Here is a 5,785-nt window from a genome sequence, read left to right on the forward strand (position 1 = left end):
TGGTTGTAGCAGCAGAGGAAGAGCCTTCACATCTCAGATCTACCATAAATCCAACAGATTTGAAGCCTTCATATCTCATATCGTCGTCGTTCGAGAATGGCACGAAGATGGTGAAGACGGTGGTGGTGGTGGTGGTAGTGTACAGTAGATGTGAGAGTGAAGACGGTGGCAGCCATGGAAGAGGAGTAAAGGGCGGGGAGACCGTCGTCAATCTGGTAAGGAAAAGAGATGATAGGAAAGAGAAAAAAATGTAAAGAGAAGTAAGCCGCCGGAAGCAAATCGATGTCCTGAAGTAACAGGCCGAAAAGAGAGAGAGAGAGAGAGAGGTCAGTAACGGAGGTGATGGCGGCGCCCTGGCAGTCACAGTGGCAGTGGCGGTGGCGTCGGAGGCAGAGGGGAGAGAGAGGAAGTGTAACCGTGTATGGGTTTGAAGAGTTATTGGGGTTTTTGATGATGATGAATAGAAGGTTAGGTTTTTGGTTTTGGGGTTGAAGAGTTAGAATTTATGATTTTTTTTTTCTTTTTAAATTTTTTTTTGGTATTTGGCGCTTAAAATTTTTATTTTGGCGCCTATTTTTATTTTGATCATATTATTCACGACAGAAATTGTATGTCATGAAAAGTAAAATATTTTTAACGGCTAGTATATGTGCATCATGAAAAGTGTACTTTTTAACGGTTGACTTTTTGTGCGCCGTAAAAAGTGTAATATTTTTAACGACTGGCGTACGCGTGTCATGTATAGTTAATGTATTAACGGCATGCCAAAAGCACGTCGTAGAAAGTTTTATTATTTACAGCTAATATTGCAAGTCGTAAAAAAATCATCATTATTAGCATTCACGGCCTACGCAATAGACACGTCGTGGTTGGGAAATTATTTACAACATGCAAAAAAAGCAAGTCGTAAAATTGAGAAACCACGACTTGCATTTACTGTATGTCGTTAATGTGGAGTCGTAAAAGCTCAGTTTTGTTGTAGTGGTAGAATATGTTTAATTTTTTTTTTTTAATTCAGCAAGTTTTGTTTCACATGTTCTGTACAATCTAAAAAACATTACAAACAAGTATCAATCAACCACCAAAATATTATTTCAAACATCAAAATAATTATTCATAAGTTTCGAACATCTGAAAACCGTCTGTACATTCTAAACCATCCAAAAACTATGTCTCTAAACATCAAAAATTGTCCTCAACTTCAAAACCGTCCAAAAAGATCTAAATCATCCACACGCGCGCACGCGCACACACACACAAAAAACCCTATCTTTAAGTTCTAAACAATACAAAATTTACCTAAATATCTTCTTGTGAGTGCACCATCATGGATTGATTCAATTGCATCAACACTCAGCTTGTGCCCCTCATATCTTTACATTAGAAAATTCCGAGCAACTTGGATTTCGTCTTCAGAAGCTTCCCTTCTTAGAGCAACCAAGCTTGAAACAACATCAGTAGAGAGAGCATATATTGGATCATAAACATGGATAAAGTACTCCCTTCCAACAAAATAAGATAGTGGCTCATACCTGCATGCATTAAATTGATTTGATTACTTCATAATAACAATTATAAAGTTAGCACTTAGCACTAATTTTTGCCGAGGATAGCTCTACTGCCAACTTCTACAAAAATTTCATAGGTTGCCTCTTTTCCACATAGCAAGAAAGACACTTTATATTATTATCTATCAATCTCCTCCTAATCCTATGTAAATGTTTCCAAATTAGTTAACATAATTGGGAAGCAAAATGAGGCTCAAGACAAGAGAAACAAAAATTCCTAGTTATTTGCTTTCATTACAAACAACAGTGGGTGTAAATAAAAAAGCTAACATTCATTCAGAAAAATCATGAGAAGCTAGGCTTTGATAGCATGTTGCCCTCTAATGGACCAAACCCACCACTATGACCATCTAGAGAAAAATTGATAAAAATTTATACAGAGCCACTCTACAGCATTAACTTTTCCACTAGATTAGTTGCCAAGTTTAGAAACAAAGTATGCAAACCTTACGAATGCATTAGCATGGTGAGTATCATACAAGAAAGCCTACAATAGTTATTCATTACCACAGTACATGCAATATGAAATCACTTTAACAAATAATGACAAAACATATATAATAACTTTAATAAATATTATATATAGAGTTATGTAGCTTTGAATTCTATTGGTTGTAAAATTGCTTCAAGGAATTCAATAAACAAAAAACCATACACGCACACACAAAAGAAAATAGAAAAAAGAAAAAGAAGCTTACCTTGATCATTTTTATCCATCTGTGCCTTTGTTTCAGCAATTATTCTAAAGTAAAAGTCACTACATTCATGATAAGGGTTTGATGCATTTCTATTATCTAGGTGCACTCTTCCTGTCTTTTTATTTTTTTATTTTTTTTTTTATCAACAAAGAAAAAAAATTGATTAGATAAGAAGGGTAATGTACATAGGCAAAAACAAATAAGAGACTAAGGGAACCAAACTGCATCATTACCAAAACATAAAGCATCCTAACTAGGTTGGCACACTCCATGAGGTCAATCATGTGCAACCCCTATGTCAAGACAAAACGACAAACAAATAAGAAAGCAGAGAGTACAAAAAAATGAGATAAAAGGAAATTCTTCCTTGCCTTTGTGCTTTGTAGAAGATGGTGTCCATAGTTTGAAGGGTAACCATACTACTATACATCTACAATGCATCATCCTTGCTTACCTAATGAATGTAATATTTGAAAATTTAACAAAAGACAATGTGTTTTCCAACAATCTAAATAATCAAACTAACAAATAATCTAAACCATAGAATAAGGGGGCTTACTTTTATTTTACCCATTCCTATCACTAAAAAAAAAAACTAAAGAGCTGTAAAAAAAAAAAGGAGGGGGGGGAGGGGAGGGAGAAAAACTCTAGAACAAATATTTGCAATTGATCATGTGAAGGGTTTTATTTATATTGAAGCTCAAAAGGCAAGTTTCTGTTGAACTCTTTAACAATCAGGTTGTGCAAAAACAAAAAAAAAAAAGCTTTTCAGATACAGTACGCACAATTTATTATCAACATATAACATAAATAGAAAACAAAAGTCCTATGGTAATCAAAAGAAACAAAATTCCATAAACCATAATAAAATTTAGATATGAAAGCAAGACAATAAAGGCAGATAAAATTATTTAATCACAATGAAGTAGATAAGAAATAGCCTAACCCTGCATCTTAATTAGTCCTTATATCGACTATTAAAATTTCTCATCAAAGACTATAATATTAATAACAACAACAAATTTATCAGCAAATCTACCACAAAGATGAATAGAGACTTTAAAGCATGAAAAGGAGTCACATTTATCATCTTTTTCATCTTCTCTCCGGTTATTTAGCTGTTAACAAATACCAAAGTGGGAAAGCCTCACATGTAATTCACAAAATTATAGTGTGAACAAATTTATATCTATATATACATATATATACTTCTATTAGGTTTTTTGTATCTTTAATCGCATTACTTAACAACCAAAGCCTCCCAACACTCTTTAGATGGGATTGCCTGGGTTTTGAGGGGCAAAACTAGCATCAACTCATAGATTCATTGTTTTGAATCAGATTCGAAACAATGGAACTCATTCGAAATCCGTTATTATAAACTTGGGGAATGTCCAGAAAAAATCAAAATTAAATAATTTTCGTATAAAATAAGGTAGGGAGAGGAAGAAGCAATCTATGAACCTACACAAATATGAGGGGGGAAAAAACCAAAACCAAAGATGAAGATGAAGATGAAGATGAAGATGAAGATGAAGATGAGCAAATTACCAGTCAATGAAATACACTCTCAATTGTTGCTTCCAAGGACTCCTTACAGGAAGATCACCATGTCGAAGAAATAGATAACTCTAATTTCAGATACACAACCGAAGAGAAGATGAGCCCTAGAGAGATTGATTCAATCTTAGAGAGATTGAAACCCTTTCCCTTCTACGTTCCCTTTCTAATTAAAACCAATTAGAAGCCAAAGATTTATTTTGTGGGGAAAAAAATCTAATGTATTTGTTTTGGTGATTGCGTACGAGAGAATTCATTTTGGCGCTTGTTTTTTTTGGGAGAGAAATTATGGTAGCGTTTGGTAGAGTTTTCTAAATATGATTTCAGAATAAAGTTATATTTTGAATTTGTGAGTTTTGGAATTATGATTTGAGTGTGGAAAATTTGTTTGGTGAATAAGTTTTGAAAAGAGTTTTGAAAATGTAACGCCCTGAAATAAACACTGTAAATTCATTCAAGACCATAAGTAAGTAACAATATGGATCGAAGTAAAATGTTCGTTCGTTTCATGAGAATTAATAGTACAAAAGAGTTTAACTAAATAAATACCTTATAGGCTTACATCTTTCCAAGACCATGCTTTGTTACAACAAACGCGGATATAAAACCAATACATGTAAAGCCCTTGGTTTGAATCAAAACAATAACATAATACAAAAAGAAAAGCCTTTGCTCCAATCCCTCAAAGCTACTGTCTTGGCGAAGGCATGTCACTACACCTGAAAATGGTTTTTCCCAAATAGGATGAGTCAAAACCCAGTAGAAACAATCTAACACAATATATGAATCTTAACAAAGATATGAGTATGAGATGCATGTCCAATACCAATGATAAAACCATTTACAACTCTTTTACAAAATCATGCCATGCCAAGCTTTATACCACAATTTATGTTATCTCAATTCATTTTATCTCAATTCTTGAGTCATTCACTCTTTTATTCAGACAACCGAACTGAGGGTACAACTCAGTAGGTCTCCAACCAAGACAACCATTACACAAACACTTCCATTTGTCATTTTACGGATATTTTATACACGAGAATCGGCACCCATATATACGTGCGGTTTTCTGGACTTTCACCCTGGACACATAGGCCAATTTAGTTCAATGGAGTTCATCCCCTTTCTTCTCCCAAACATGAAGTACATCTCATTTCTTCTCTCAAACATTATACATTTACAATGTATTAAAGACATAGCCATATTCAATGACAACGAATAAGAGATTAGTTTCAATTCACCTAATCCTCATGCATATTATACAACAATCATAGCTATCTTCCACCGATAGCCCAAAACAGATATTTCTAAACAGATATACCATATCCAATACAGATAAATTATCCAAATTTCCATAAATGAGTGGTAATACATGTCCAACTCCACCATTTATGTAAACATTCACCCAATTTCACAATTTCAACAGTAATTCCAATTATTTATACAAAATAATTAACTGAGACATTTTAGGGCAAAACTCCATTTTCTTCCTAATCCATCCCAAGTATCAAAATCACTAAATTAATCTTACCATAACCTCATATCTACCCCCATAACCATTTCCAATACATTCGTTTGAAAACCCCTCTTCTAATTTCAAACCAAAACCCTAGGTTTGTTCCAAAATCATCTAAGATTTCAATATTTCTTACACATCAACAAATAACTAAGCTAAAACTCATAGAAAATTGTAGAAAGTCCCTACCTCAAAGCAAGAGGTCAAGGAGAACGCGGAGAAACCTTAACGGAATCGAAACCCACTTTTGTTCGGATGAAAAGAGAGCCCACGGCGTGCTCTACCTTTTTAACAAAAGCACGTGGGTGGAGAAACCACTAGATTTAGATGAAATTATAGAGAGAAGGTAGGTTTTAAATAGAGAGGGTCTCAACTTTAGAGTTTTGAGAGAAACGATATGAAAAAGTGAAGGAGAAGGGTGTTGCTATGAACTGATATAC

At 34.0% G+C, this 5,785-nt stretch overlaps 1 long non-coding RNA gene across 1 annotated transcript; it reads right to left on the reverse strand.

The window, feature by feature from the left end:
• Positions 1–785: 785 nt before the first annotated feature.
• LOC114319082 (uncharacterized) lies at positions 786–4,036 on the reverse strand. Its single transcript, XR_014348191.1, has 4 exons — positions 3,818–4,036; positions 2,500–2,720; positions 2,267–2,381; positions 786–1,442 (listed from the first exon to the last, which is right to left on the reverse strand). It is a non-coding gene; the product is annotated as an uncharacterized LOC114319082 (long non-coding RNA).
• Positions 4,037–5,785: the final 1,749 nt, after the last annotated feature.

The sequence above is a fragment of the Camellia sinensis genome, chromosome 13, assembly GCF_055761805.1.
Source record: "Camellia sinensis isolate YWXY chromosome 13, ASM5576180v1, whole genome shotgun sequence".
Taxonomy (NCBI): Eukaryota; Viridiplantae; Streptophyta; class Magnoliopsida; order Ericales; family Theaceae; genus Camellia; species Camellia sinensis.